Genomic DNA, 15,943 nt, shown 5'->3' on the forward strand with positions numbered 1-15,943 from the left:
GTGTCTCTTGTGGTTGTTTTGTGTCTTTTTGTGGTTGTTTTATTCCTTTATGTGGTGGTTTTGAGTCTTTTTTGGGGTGTTTTGTGTTCTTATGGATTTTCGTGCCTTTTGTGGTATTTTTGTGACATTTCGTGTTTTTTGTGTTCATTATGCTCATTATGTGTGTAGTTCTGGTTGTTTTATGTCCTTTTGCAGGTTGTGGTTGTTTTGTCTTGTGTCTGTATGTGGTGGATTTGTGTCTTCTTTTGGTTGTTTGTGCCTTTTTTGGGTTGTTTTGTGTCTTTATGCAGGGATTTTAGCACCTTTTTGTGGTATTTTTGTGACATTTAGTGCTTTTTTGTGTGTGTTAAAGGGGCTAAGCCAGTGCTTTAAGCCACTGAGAGCATCTAACCGGGAATCATAAAAACTTAATTGATGCACTTAACAACCGTACCGCTGATTGAAAGTCCAACTCGTTTTAACTTGCTTTGCACACAGTGTCTTTATTGGTTTCCCAGAAATCTCCAAAGTGCTCAAACTCACATCCACAAGTTCCATGTTTAGTGGTCAAAAACTAGTTTGTCTCCTTCCTGCTGGAAACCCTACCTAGACACAAAGGTTCCTACCTTATATAAGTAAACCGACAATTAGCCAATAAGGAGTGAAACCCACTGACACCAAAATAATTAAAGAGCATTTTCAAATCTGCTCCTACACAAAGCATTTTATGTCTTCACACACCTGTCTGAGCTGCTGCTGACGGCGTCTACCTGAGCCTGGATGTGAGGCATTTAGGGAACTCTGGTAAATGCAGGACCTCATCATGTGCTGGGGCCACTTTGTCCATGATCTGCACCAGTGCTGCCAGTGGAAAAGTGAGCGTGGAGCCCAGTGGATCCAGAGGAGGTGTTAGTGAATAACCAGACTGATCAAACACTCCATCAGTCACTGGAAATGAGGCAAAACTTTCCTGAGTTCAGTCTGGATGCAGCTCATCATGATGTTTCTGTTGGATGTGACTCTGTTCAGTTCTGATTAATATCTGATCCGTACATTGAGATCATACGTGATGCACAGTTACAGTCTGATTACCAACCACGCACCACCCTCAAGTTAAGGGCAAAGTTAAGGGAAACTTCACTTCCAGCTCTGAGCCTCAGATTCTCTGTTTTTATCCACATTTTAATAAATTCAAACAAGGAACATTTCACTGCTTTTTCACAGATGTAAAAATCCTAATCTTCTAAACAGTGAAGTGTGCCTCATAAGCGCCACCAGCTGGTTGGAGTTTGGATCACAATGTTTGTATTTACTGTACTACAGGTAAAATACTTTAATAAATAATGAATTCTACATGTAAAATGTTGCAGTAAATGATGTATACTAAAACAGAAATACTGCAGAGAATGATTAATATTACAGGTGCAATTCTGCAGAAATTTATGAATATTACAGTTGAAATACTGCAGTACATGATGAATATTACAAGAAAAATTCTGAATGAATACTAAAGGTCCAATACTACATTAAATGATGGATACCACAGGAAAAATACTGCATTGAAGGATGGATACTACAACTGAAAGACTGCAGTAAATGATGACCTCTACAGGTAAAATACTGCAGTAGATGATAAATACTACAAATAAAATATTGCAGTAAATTATGAATGCTACAGATATAATACTACAATAAATAATGCATACTGCAGGTAAAATACATCTACTACAGTCCCTAATTTATCTTTGAAATTCTGTAAAATAGATTTAATATTTGTTCAGTCTTTTCTGAAGCATTTCTATTACTGTACATAAACATCTGTATGTGATTAAAATTTTTAGTTTCCCTTATTTTAGTGCAAAAAATGGATTTTTCAAATAAAGTCTGATTTTTGACTGATTTTCTACTTTTCATTTGTGGTTTTTATGCACTATGATTGCTACTTGTTTGTTTATTAATGTATTTTGGTGCAATTTATGTTTTAATGTGTTGTGTGTATTTATACTGTCATTTTTCCTCGAACCATCATAATTTTGAGCCACTGCAGGAACAGTTTAATCACCGTCGTGGATAATCACGTGTTTACTGCCCCCCGTGGACAAAGTCCGTAACTACAAGCATGTGTATTTTATTTTGAACTCCGACCCGGAAGTATTGACTCTGTATTTACCTTTATCAGGCTGCAGCTGTTCTGTTCAGGTTAGCACCTACTTTTCAGTTTGAACTTTGCTAAGACTCCGACTAAAATGATCAGAGCAGCTGGAGAAGCTGACTAACGGTGATTACAGCTTCATTCTAAACATCAGTCTCTCCTAGTCTTTCAGTAAACTCACATCTGTTAGCTAAAGCTACATAAAGCCACAGAAAACCTAAATTATTGTGGTGAGCTGCGCAGAACGACGCTTGAAACAGACTGATCGTGTTTATTACCATCTGCAGTTGATAGGTGTTTTTATTTTGACACACCACTAATGCCATACACAGGAAATGTAGCCGGAAGTCATTAAACACACTACACTTCACACTCACGGTCCTGACTACATAACACTTAGTTAAACCAACTAGACTGACTAAATGACAAAAACACAATAAAACACAAACACTTGCAACATCATAACACTAACATAAACCACAATAACAACATTTAAATCCCCAACATTCCAAACTCCCATAGTGCATTGCAGCACAACAGCTCGGTCACAGCGGTGAGCTCTGCGATCGCCACATTATTAACATGATGTGGGCTCTTGTGTTGATCACAGCAGTTCATTGGTGTACTGCAAATTAAACTCAATCACATTGTCATAGTTTCATTAAAAGGAAAATTAAAATTATTATGTTTTGTAGGCGGAACAGGAAGTTCGGATTATGTGTAATTTTGGCAACTTTACGTAGCAGTTACCACCTGTGGCCACTAGAGGGTAGCAAAGCCACACAAAACACCATAACATAAAATATAGTCTGTAAAATATGTTTCATTTTGTATTGATTTGTTTTGAAAACGATTTTTTTTAAAGTTACATAAAATGTAGCCGTATTTTTCGAATAAATTATTATTATCATCATCCTGATTGCTGTTATTACTAACTTTAAATAAAAATAAACAAAGTTTTACTAAATTTCAAAAACACATGATAATTAAATAAATATAAAAAAACATCTAAAGTAAATAATACATAACAATAAATAAATATTACTAATAACTAACTAACTAAAAAAATAAATGCCACAGGTGAGCTACATGAAATCTGGATTAAACAGGGAAAGGGTTTCAGGTATCCGCAGAAATAAAAGAAAATAGACTGGGATCAAATGAGGAGCAATAAAAACCAGAAATAACTTCATCAGAACATTCCTGATTCCAGCATGTATGTGTGTAAAAGTGAAAAAGGGGAGATTTTACTTCCATCTTCCATTAGACCAGGTCCAGACCTAAAACCTGAGCAACAGAATAAAGGTTCCACAGATCAGAGTGTTTTAATCTCATTTCATCTCTAGATATAGTAGTCTGTCTCCACTAGATGGACCAAAGGATGTGGACACACCTGTTAATCACTGAGTTCAGGTGTTTGATTCAGAGCCGTTGCCACAGGTGTATAAAATCCAGCAGCCAGTCATCCAGTCTACATGCAGTCACACACTTGGACTAAAATAAATCAATATTGATTATTTTATAGAGCGTTTGAGTTTTGGAAAGCCAGGGGGCGGGGCTACTTGACAGTCCGGTCTGGAATGATTGACAGGTCCTATGGAGGAGGAAGCAGAGACTCTGCTCTCCTCGTTTGGATTAATTCTGATATAATAACTGTTGGTTTATGTATCGGTGGAGCAGCAGAACATTTTCCACAGACAGTTTTCCTGCCCGTTGGCTTGTTTTAACCAGTTTTCTACCTTCAGCTGATTCTACCAGCAGACACTGAAAGGACTCTGATAGTTCGGTAAGTTAATGTTTATTTTCGTATCGGTGCCGCTTTTACTGCACTTATATGCAGCTTTAGTGTCAGATATAATGTGTGCCATGCACTCCAGATGTTGGTGGAGTTTATTTCTGTCTGTGTTGACCAGAGAAGAAAGTTAGCATCCAGTAAATATTAGCTTTAATGTTAGCGATGCTAACCGAGCTAGCTGCTCAGTCCTAACCTAATTAAAGCTAACGTAGCATTAAGCTAACGTAGCATTAAGCTAACGATGTTTATGTTGTTTCCTGTCAGCGGCTGAAGTGTGTTGTGTTCCTGTAATGTGGTTCATTAAGTTCATAAAACTGTGGCTGGTTGACGTTAATTCAACGTTCAGGAAACTTAAATGTGATTAAAACAGTAACCTTAATGTTCTAGTTGTCAGTAATCAGCTTTAATTTGACACTAAAACAGACTCTGATAGTTTTAATGACATCAGTTTCATGAATTTGTTGAAAATTGTCTCATTTGTTGTTGTGATGTTGCTGCTGATTCATTAAAACCAGATGATCCGTGTTGAAGACACGTTTAGTTCTAGTATCAGAAGTACAAGAAGGAAAATGGAAGTTTAGTTCTGCTACATCAAAGATTTCAGGATTAAAAAAACTAAATGAGTCTTTATGCCTCAAACTTTATTTTACAATAATGAAATAATGAAATAATCACAGATAATAAAAATATAAATAGCAGAGAAAACCTGAGAGAATAATTTCCTGAAAAGTCTGTGAAGGAAAAGCAACTTTTTATCCAGAAAGATCAGAATCAGCTCCAACATCTGCATCTGACAGCATCAAGTCAACCAGAAAGAAAAGAAAAAAGGAAATGACTTCTTTCTGATCACATCTGTTCTGCTGCTCACAGTCTGCTGCTGCTCACATTCTTCACATTTATAGTCCACTTTTAAAAGTTCAGCAGACAGATGCTCTGCTTTGGAGTGTGACGATGTCGTCGGTGATGTGGAGAGTGAAGTTTCCGTTTCACCCACAGCATGCTTTAGAGTCGGATTTGATGTTTGAAATACTGACCCACAGCTCAGATATAACTGTCTGTAGTTCCCTTTTGATGGATGTTAAATTTTCACTCAAAGCCGCCAGGAGCTGGGTCTTTAAAATAACCACCGTCTCGTTACAGAGTGAAAGTAGCAGTTCATCCTGAAGGTCAGACATTGCAGCATCTGAGGGCCTCTTCAAAAGAAGATGTAGTTGATGAAGGCGTTCTGGAGCAGGACCAGAAAGACCACGACCAAGCAGCCTTGAGATCTTAGACAGCGTCTCCCTCAGGTGGGTGTCAACGTTGTTCACAGTCAGGTCTGTGGTAATCCCATCAAAAAACAAAACAGAAAAAAATCTAGGTTATAAATCAACATGTAACCAAAGTACTCTGTGTATAACGCCATAGTATAGGATGTAGTTCAGAAAATGTCAAAGTATAATATACTTTACTCAAGAATAACATAGTATGGCCTGTAGTTCATAGTACAGCATGTCGGCAAATAAAAACCCCATAGATTATTATGTGGTTCAAAAAGTGCAAAATGATAGGATGTTGCCTAAAATTGTCATGTATGATATGTGGTTCAAAAACTGTCATAGTGCAGTATATTGTCAAAATAGTATGTTATTCAAGAAAACATCAGAGTATAATATGTCATCTAAAAATACCATAGAATAATAATTTCATTGCACAAGTAAAAGTATAGTAAGTTTTAAAACTGTTCAAATTCTTATAGTATGTTGCTGAAAAACAAAAAAAACCTAAAACAAAAAAACATAATAGTAATATGTCAATTAAAAAGCCTATAGTATAGCATGTCGCTCTAAAAATGTCATAGAAAAGCCTTTAGTCCACAAAACATTGTTTTGTCCCGGCTGTCTGAAGCAGGTGAGGAGCAACACAAAAACAGTCCAAACGCTGGTTTCCAGAGGGTTAGACGAGTATTTCTTTGAAAGAGTAAGTTTACAACAACACAACATGTGAGGGGGTTAAAAACAAATGGGTGTTAGTAAAATAAAAATAAATAAACAGAACTAAAAGTGAACTTCCTGTTGACATTGATGGGCATTCCAACCAGGAACAAAGTAAAAGATAATCAATATGAAAAAAAACTCTTCCTGTTCACCTCTTAAAACCCAAAAACACACCACAGTAGCACCCTAAACTAAAACTACCAATGGGTTCCCTGTTTTCCTTTGTGAACAATTCAAAGGTCCCTCTCTATCTCCCCACACATCCACCAACCACTGGAACACATCTCCAAAGTTCTGCTGGACCAGCTCAGCTTCCCCTCAGAAGAAGTGCTGCCACCTGCCAGATGAAGGAGCCTTTTGAGAGGCAGCTGGCATCGTGATTGGACTGTACTTTGGTCTGTTCCAATCCAGCTTCAGCTCCAGAGACGGCAGGCGGGACGAGTCAACGGAGGCCTGGTGGACGAAGGCATGCAGCTGAGTACAATCCAGAAAACAACAGAGGAGGAGTGCAGCAGCCCAGAGCCAGAACAACCAGAGTAGCATGGTATGTCTCTTAGAAAACATTATAGTATAGCCTTTGGTATGAAAAAACGCCATCGTATACATCGTAGATTGTACAAATAACAAGTCAAAGGAAAGAGACATACATTGTAGAATTGTAGTAATTGTGGGCTGACTGATTTACTGATTATCAGTATTTTATTTTTTACTGATTTACGGTAATAAATACATTTAAAAATGGCACTACTTTGGCTCTGAACCTTTATCTACCTGTGGTCGCTCTGTCTTCTGGAGTGATTTGATTGGTTATACGTCACGAATAAAACTCCTTTAACTTAACATCTGTAAACAAAACAAAAATGTATCAACAAAGTTTTCTGTTAGTTTGTGTTCTTCTAAGTTTAACTCCAAGATTTTAAATACTTTCATTTACTGCAAATGAATATCTACTCCTAATGTCTCACTAATAATCATTATCAGCCTTAAAAACCCACAAAACACCCCTCTATACTGCACCACACTTAGTACAGTCCGGTTCCCCCTTCTATAAATCTGCTTGGAATCTTCCACTTCCTGTTTGTCAAAGTGGCCTTCTACCTGGACAGGTTTTGTTGGAGCTCATGCAACAAACATTTTGGGTAACTGCACTTTAATATGGATGGATGACACTGAATTAGAGTCTGTTTTAATGAGACTAAGTTAAGATGTGTAGCTCTGTCATTAAATAGGAAATTATTTCTCAGAATTCACAGAGAAAAGTCTGAAATGTTTGCTCGGTTAGCATCACACATGTTCTTTGGCTCAGCTAAAGCTAACTCTCTGCAACTTCTGGATCTCTTGAGTTGCTTGTTGTTAAAATATCTTGCTAGAGGTGCTGAAGCTCAGAAAGTCTGAGATGTTTGTTCAGAATCAGCTCATTCTCAAGTCTTATCTGAACTGTCGTCTTTTGTTTGAACTTTCCCTAAACTTAGGAGTTAATGACAGAGCAGCACATCCAGACTCAGTCTCATTTATGTAGAGATTAAACTTCAGTGTCATTCATTGATGTTAAAGTGCAGTTTTTCAAATGTTTGTTGCACATGCTCCCGACTAAACCAGTCCAGGTGGAAGACAATGTGAAGAGAAAGCTCCAGAGGATGAACATCACACATCTACATTGGAAATAAATGTCCTTTAATGAGACATTGTCATGCAAAAGTTGGATTTCCCTTTAATGATGTTCAAATCTTTGTTGAGTGTTTTGTTGATGTTGGTTTCTAAATGTTTTCTGACACTCGGCCCCAAAGATTAAAACCTTCTACGGCTCACAAGCTGCAACAATTCACACATTATCAACTATCTTTCTGACTAAACTAAGATAAAAAGTGAAAAACTGCCTGGTTCCTGCATCATGAATGTAAATCTTTTTGGTTTTTATGACAGTAAACTGAATATATTTGGGTTTGACATTTTATAAACCAAAACAAGAAATGAATTAGTGGAGAAAACAATCAACAGCTTAATGGACAAAGAAAATGTGTTTTCCAACATATATGGCTGAATTAATCCAACATTATAAGATACATACAATTTTAATTCTATTTTATTTATATAACGCCAGTTACAGGTCAAATTGTCTCAAGACGCTTTATTTTTATATTTTTTGTCATATTTAAAATATGACAAAGTAAGAAATTTAAAGCTCTTGACTAATCCAATTTATTATTTGGTTTTTAAGAGACTAATGGACAATTAAAATAAGTTTCTCCACTAAAACTAATAAACATGAGGTCAGATAGAAGGAAGAGTTTTAAATACTGCAGTCCCACAACGACAAGAATAAAGTTTATCAACAAAAAGTAAATCTGCTGGTGGATTCCATTAAAGTCCTAATAAATGATAATAAAGTGTGATACTAAAGGTTTGTGGTGCTAAAAATGTCCAAGTAAAGATATGAAGTTGAACATCTGGATGGAGGTTGATAAAAGTTGACGTCCCTTCATTTCTCTGGAGCGACTCCATGGATTTTATGGATGGTGGTTAAAGACCTGATCTTCTAGTCGTCTTCCTTCTAGTCGCTGTAAAAAGTCAGTCCATCCTGGCCGACTTCAACACCTCTTCATGACAACTGGTTCTGCCTCCGACCTGGTAACTCCAGAAACTGGGGAAAACCTGTGGAGACTCGAAGAACTCGTGGAGACTCGAAGAACTCGTCGGGCGGGGGAAGGTGTGGTGGGTGGTGGTGGGAGGTGGGGGAGTAGAGGGGGGAGGCCGCCACCCACCTCCCCGCCTACTCTCCGCCCTGACTCCACCCAGACTCCGCCTTGGCTCCACCCATGTGGTGACTTCAGCAACTACGATGCCAAAGGGACGACGAATTTATTTCTTTGTATCTGATCTGTAGCTCAGTGAGTTAAGGATTTGCCTATGGAGCTGCAGGTCGCTGGTTCAAGACCAGACACTTCATAAATTTTCTCAAAATCCTGGCAAAGACAAAGAAAGAAAACTGCCAGCGGCGGGTCTTGAACCTGCGACCTTCCACTCTGTAGTCTCTCTTCTTATCCCCCTGAGCTATTTCGCTCAGATGCAAATTCTTCTTTTTTTTGCGCATTTATCATCTATTTTTTGTCGTTTTCGAGTTTTTTTTTAACTCGAGTCTCGACTCGACCGTTTTTCTCAGGAGGTTGGGCTTCAGCCTTTGTTCTGGAGGGTTGAACCCTCAGTTCCAAGACTTTCCAAAGCCTCCACACCTCCCGAGTCCTCAGGACCTGAGCTTTCACACAGTCTGAGGGCTGAAATTTTCTAAGTCCCACAGTAGTTCTCTGTTAGATTGAACCTTTCGACAGTCTGAGGACTGAAAACCTCAAAGTTCCTGAGTAGTTCTCTGTTAGTTTGAACCTTCAGACAGTCTGAGGACTGAAATTTTAGAAGTTTCTCAGTACTTCTCTGTTAGTTTGAACCTTTAGACAGTCTGAGGACTGAAATTTTAGAAGTTTCTCAGTACTTCTCTGTTAGTTTGAACTTTCTGGTTAACAGAAGCCTTAAAACTTGTGACCATGAGTCTTGATTTCACATTTAGATCATCCATCTGAGTTCTTCTCAGACCTTCACCTGTGGGTTTTTTAGAAATCCTCAACAAACTTTGATTCTCTTCACTAAACAGTGAAGTTTGTGGAGATCAGAAGGTAACATTAGTTTGATCAATGCCTTCAACTACTAGTAGACTTTATCTGGAAAGCAGTTTTCTGAAACGAGTTCTTAGTAAATCTGTCCACAATCAAACCAAGAACATAGAAAGAGGAAATGTTTGAAGAAACAACTTGATGTTTTCATTTCAGACTAGAAAACGCTTTAAAACCTTTATCTGTTTTTGCTCATTTTGATCCTTTTATTGTCTCTTCTGTTTAATTTGATCTTCTAAAGTTTAACTGGTGTCTTTTCAAATGTTGTCTTGAGTTTGATTCTTTTTAAATGTTTAGTTTTGCTCTTTTCTCACCTTTTATTCTTTTCTAATGTCTGATTTGATTTCCAAATGTTTTGTCTTTTTAATGTTTGTTGTTTTTTCAAATGTTTTATCAGCTTGTTTGAAAAATTAATTTTCTTTGCCAATGTTTCATTTTTCGATTAAATCTTTAAGGTTTTACTTTTTAAATGTTTTACCACCTTTTAATGTTTAATTTCCTTTTCAAATGCTTCATTGTATTTTCTGTTTAATTCCTATTTAAAGTTTTATTGTCTTCAAGATTTAATTTTCTAATTAAACATTTTTTATTAAATGTTTTGTCTTTTTAAAGGTTTAATGATCTAATTAAATGGTTTTTTTTTAAATGTTTAATATTCTTCCAGTTTAATTGTATTTTTTAAATGTTTAATTATCTCAAATATTTCAGTTTTAATGTATATTTTGTTTAAAAATTTTTGTTTAATTTCATAATTACATGTTTTGTATCTTCTGTTTAATTGTCTAATTGAATATTTTGTCTGTTTAATATCATTTAATTATATTTAGTGTTTAATTTTCTTTTTAAAAGTTTTATTATATTAAATGTTTTTTTCCTTTGTTTTTTAAATGTAGTTCATTTCTTTAATCTTTTATTCTGGCAAGATTTTAACCCCAACCTTAAAAATGAAACAAACCCTTAAATCACTATGAAAATACTTCTGTTGTCACAATCATGAGTTAGTCAATTATTCAATTTATCAACTTTATTTGTTTAGCACTTTTCACACAGATGACAAAACTAAACAAGCAAAGAGAAAAACTGCTAAAACTATGATTAAAACAAAAAACATATTTTTTAAAAAAAGATTTAACATGGTAATAAAATGTGTTGTGTTCAGGGGATGGAGGGAGTTTATTGAAGTCTTCTTGGGCTCACATGGGAAATCATTTAACATATAAACTTGATATTCAGTCTAAGGAAACTGCAGAGCGACAGAAGAACCAACAATATCTCCTGTTTTCTCCTTTAATGAGTCGACTCTTCTTGTGCTTTCAGACCAAAGAACTACAGACTCTTCACAACCTGCTCAAACTCTTGGTACAGGACCTCACCACACGGGTCAAGAAGGTTTCCGTCTCATTTCTACTCTGAAGCTCACCTTCTCCTGCTCAAACTGCTGACAAATGTTTCTGCTGCTCTAAAGTCTGGTCTCCAGAACTTCCCAAAAACTCTCAAAGTCTCTTCTGCTGCAGGTTGCTTTGTAGAACTGTTCCAGAAAACCTCACTAAACCACATGGAGGGGCCTCAAGAAAGTCGTCCAAATGAAACTGTACAAAAACCAAACTAGTACAACCCAAACACTAAAGTCTCCTGCAGCCTACCAGAGAACCTCTGAGAACAGAGAATCAGGACAGGAACTCTTACCTTCTGGACAACCAACGTTGGTTCTCAAACAAGAATACAGAATGTGTCTGACCAGAAACCTCTAAAGACTCACTACAGCCAAGATAAAGACACAACTCAGCTGTACCAAATCCACTAATCACTGCACACACTAGCACCATGTGCTAACTGTGGCTAAAGAACCACATTTACCAAGACAACTATCCAGTACAAAGCCCTAAAACACACCAAGAAACACATTAAAGATGATTTTACTGCTGGAAGCTGCAAGCCAACGCCTAAATAACAAACTAAAACAATGGAGCCAAACCCAGATCAGTGGTGAAGAGAAGCAGAGGAAATGTTTGTCTGCAGCTAAATAAAGCAGAGAGACACTGAGCTGCTCAGGTGTTCCTGATAACACCAAGCAGCCACCTGGACAGCCAATAGGAACACAGCTTACTGGAAGTCCAGAGGGCTGGCTTAGTGAAGGAAATTTAGTTTAAAGTTGAAGCAGAAAGTTAACAAAGAAAGTTGAAAACCACCTTCTGATCCCTGAAATCTCTGAGTTTTCACACAAAGAATGCCTGAACATGTCAAACTGGTTCCATAGTAGAACCATCATTGTAAAAACATCATAGTATGGTGTGTTGCTCAAAAAACATTAGGACCCGGCTGTCTAGGGTCGCCAAGGAGCAACACAAGAACAGGACAAACACTGGTTTTCAGGGGGTTAGGAGGCTATTTATTTGAAAGAGGAAGTTTACAACAACACAACATGTGAGCAGAAAAATCACAGAGTCTGTCTTTAGTTCAGCTGGAAATAATAGTTGTCTTTTTTATTGACCAAACTTTTCAGGAAGTAGATGAAGAATAATTAAACCTCTCATGTAGAAGTCCAACTTATTTTGGATCCTTGTGGAGAGTTTAATCTTAGAGTTTGTAAAGCTGTTGAGTTTTTAGAGTCACATGGATTGTTTTGACTTTTAATAACTGAGTCCTGAAATAAAATTACAGTTATGGATTTCTGTCATTTAGTCTGGACTAAACAAATAACAGCAGCATTAATCTCAAATGTCATTATGAGGAGTCTGGATTGAGGTTTCTCACTTGACAATGATCAAAACATGAAATTTAGGTTGGTTTAAAGGAATATTCCACCTTAAATCTTTGAATGTTGACCTAAAAGGTTGGTTTCAGGAAGTATTCCACCTACAAGGTCCTCACACATCCACCTTAAAGAAACATTCCACCAAAAATCCTTGGACATGCACCTAAAATGTTGCTTTAACTGAGTATTCCATCCAAAATCCTTGACCAAAAAATCTTGGTGTAAAGGAGTATTCCACCTTAAATGTAGACCAAAAGGATGATTTGGAGTAATATTCTACTCTAAAATCTTCCAATGTAGACCTAAAAGGTTTATCTGATGGTATATTCTACCCAACATTTACCTAAAAGGTTGGTTTAATGGTATATTCCCAGAAAAACCCTTGAACATTAGGCTTAATGGTATATTCCACCCAAAATACTTGTACATATATCAAGAATGGGGCGCCCGTATAGCTCAGCGCGTTAAGCGGGGGACCCATGTACAGGGGCTTGTCCCCGACGCAGCGGCCCAGGTTCAATTCCTGCTCGCTTGGGGCAGTGGTGGCGCAACGGTTAAGTCTCTGGACTACTGATCAGAAGGTCAGAGGTTCAAGCCCCAATGCGGCCACTGTTGGGCCCTTGAGCAAGGCCCTTAACCCGTCCTGCTCCAGGGGCGCTGTACCATGACTGACCCGTCGCTCTGACTCCCCCAGTTGGGGAGATATGCAAAAATCAGAATTTCCCCTGGTGGGATTAATAAGGATAATGAGAAAAAAAGAGAGAAGTCAGTGTAAAGGAAATGTAGACCTAAAAGGATTGTTTAAAGGAATATTTAAATGATTATTTTCATATTTAATAATCTGTTATCAGTCAGAACCCTGACAAACTTATTTTCATCAGTATTTTTTAGTGGAAGTCACAAATAAAGGAGCTCTTGGTTTTTCCTGGCGTTACTGAGTCAAAAGCTGCTGTTTCAACACAGACACGTTCACATGCATCCACAAACCTCTCAGCACTCAAACACCCACAGACAGGAGGCGGCTGGACCGAGGCTCGGCGGCGTCCTCAGACCCACGAGTCGGGGAGTCGTGAACTTGTTGGTCCAGTTTGAAGGCCTCCGTGTGGTCCAGTAGAAGTCCACGTAGTCGGTGTTGGCTTTGAACCGCAGCGACTGGCCACCATCAGGTGGACCGGCTCGTCCTCGTAGGGCTCCTCCTGTAGCCTTGAGGGGACCACAGGAACATTCAGTAGCTGTTGGAGTTCTTCCTGTCAGGCTCGTGGTAGAACGGCTCTGAAGAATCTTTTACTTGTCTTATCTGGAACAATCTAACAGCCTAAACTGTTAACAGCGGTGTAAAGAAGCAAACACACAGGCATAGATTAGGACTCAAACTAGATTTATTTTAGAAAACAAATCAGCTTAGAGGCATTTGTTCACACGTGGCTGAATAGGAGGCCGTCCAATCAGATTCGAGGTCTTCACTCTGTAGGTTGTTTGTTTGGTGAGACTCTTGGACCTCCATCAGCTGACGTGGATGTTTGATGGTCTTCCTCTCTAGTGCCAGATGATTCATCCATGAATTCAGCAGCTACAGACTGAAATGAAGCTCATGCTGCCGTTATTGAATTCCTGTTCCAGATCAAATGTTCAGAGCTCACCTTGAATGCAGCCGTCTGCTGTCTGATAGTTTTTCTCATTGTAGTCTTCAATAAAGTCTTTTTCCTCATGTCAGGATGTGGTGAGACTCTTTCTCAGTCTCTGCAGACGTCCCTCATTGTGCATCTCCAGAGAAGAAACAGAAAAACTGGTCACTGCTTCAGCATCAAACGCTCTCCAGCATTGAGAGTGTTTTAGGAATTCATTCATTGTGTTGTGAACTTTGAAGGAGCAGAAACTTTACAGCTGCCAAAGATATGAGCTCCAATTCTGGATGTTTTAGGAAATGAAGTTCATCAAATGAACACTTGATTTTTGCTGATAACTCTCATTAAATTACTGAAGAAATTTAACATAAAAACCTGTAAACTCTCAGGCAGCTTTTGTTAAAGTTTGTCTATAATTCTATCATCATGTTCTGGAACCAGGACTCTGCAGAAGTTCCTTCAGATACTTGTGTGTTTCTCTATTTAAGGCCTCAGGTTTGAACGTACAGCAGAGGATTAGAAAGGAGTGATTTTAATATTTAAATCAGTTCAGTAAATGGAGTAAAAATGATTAAAATTTTGATTTAGATAGATTTGTGTCAAATAATATTGTAGAGTCCACTTAAATATATCCAAATGAGTTCAGTGTATTTACATTTTATAGAATATTTGATTTCTTAATCTCAATACTGTAGGGTCTGACTAAATATTATAATGATATATGATAGAATATGTCTAGCATGAATCTTTTTGTATTATGCTGATAAACAACAATAACCTGACGTTCAGATAATATTTATTGTCTGTGATTGTGAGACTAAATTCCTCCACGTTCTGGAACCTTACCTGCAGCACCTGTAGGAATAAATAAAAATAAAATCTGTTCATTTCAACATTATGCACATTTATTTATTCGTAATATCTCAGACTGAATGGTAGCTGGCAGTAAAAACAAACTCATCTGCTGGACTGCATTTCCCAAAATGGAAACATGGACAGAATTTAACACTCATGTATCCATGGCAATGCTAAAGTTTTCTGCTTCTTACCAAAGTTCACAACACAAGTAAAGATTTTAATGTAAAACTTCAGGGATGACTGCTAACCATAAGTATTCTGATCAATACTTCATGATCAATATCAGGACAGATGTTACAACTCCAGCTGTTACATTAGACTGCAGTTATTCACAGAGAAATTAAAACATCACATTCCTCATAAAAACTAGATGGGACTTTTATTAAATAAAGTGTTGGTGAATAAACAGTGTAAAAAGTGCAAAGCAGCTCCATTAAATCAGGAGATGTGAGACTTCCACAGCATGGATCACCATCTGCTGTGTTGATTCATAGCTGAATGTCAGAATGAACTGAGATAGAAAAGCTGCTTTGAGCTGCAACATTACGGTGACAATCCAACACCATCACAGTTTTCATCTGGTTGTTTTGCTTCAAACATGCTGTGAAGTTCAGTTTTTACCTGAATCAATACAGAGATTCTATTTCCAACCAAGACTGGAATAAAAATTAGAATGTTATGAGGTTATTAATGCAACTAAATCCTTTCAGATGGAAGGATTTACTTCTAAGTTCTAATTCAAGTTTCAGTTGGAGCACATTGCATTCACAAAGAAAAACAGCGACACCTTCATAGCAACATTTAATAAACCTAAAGCTTCCCTGTTGGCTCATTGGTGGAGTTTGTTACTGAGCATCTGAACCTTAAATCCAGTCAGACGACCATCTTCAGTCGAGGCCAGTCAGAGAACTTCAAGACCTTCCATCAGCTGGACCAGATGTGGCATCATCTCCTCTGACATCTGGATGACAGGAGAAAAGACAGAAATCAAACACAGATCACAGAAATACAATTTATTCACTTTCATCATTTTATAAAAGTAGCATGAACTTTATTAAAACTTGACATCAGTAATTAAAGTAAATGTTTTATCTCAGGTTGAAGCTAAATTTAAAGTCAATTTTAATAACAGTTTATCCTG

General features: G+C 37.5%; 2 long non-coding RNA genes across 2 annotated transcripts; one reads left to right on the forward strand and one right to left on the reverse strand.

Moving 5' to 3' along the window:
- The first annotated feature begins 3,731 nt into the window (after window positions 1-3,731).
- LOC129350308 (uncharacterized) lies at window positions 3,732-12,212 on the forward strand. Its single transcript, XR_008603665.1, has 4 exons — window positions 3,732-3,917; window positions 5,067-5,215; window positions 6,142-6,446; window positions 10,882-12,212. It is a non-coding gene; the product is annotated as an uncharacterized LOC129350308 (long non-coding RNA).
- A 1,468-nt stretch (window positions 12,213-13,680) lies between these two features.
- On the reverse strand, window positions 13,681-15,749 carry LOC129350377 (uncharacterized). The gene is made up of 2 exons (XR_008603759.1): window positions 13,960-15,749; window positions 13,681-13,896 (listed from the first exon to the last, which is right to left on the reverse strand). It is a non-coding gene; the product is annotated as an uncharacterized LOC129350377 (long non-coding RNA).
- Window positions 15,750-15,943: the final 194 nt, after the last annotated feature.

Source organism: Amphiprion ocellaris, chromosome 13, assembly GCF_022539595.1.
Source record: "Amphiprion ocellaris isolate individual 3 ecotype Okinawa chromosome 13, ASM2253959v1, whole genome shotgun sequence".
NCBI classification, from domain to species: domain Eukaryota; kingdom Metazoa; phylum Chordata; class Actinopteri; family Pomacentridae; genus Amphiprion; species Amphiprion ocellaris.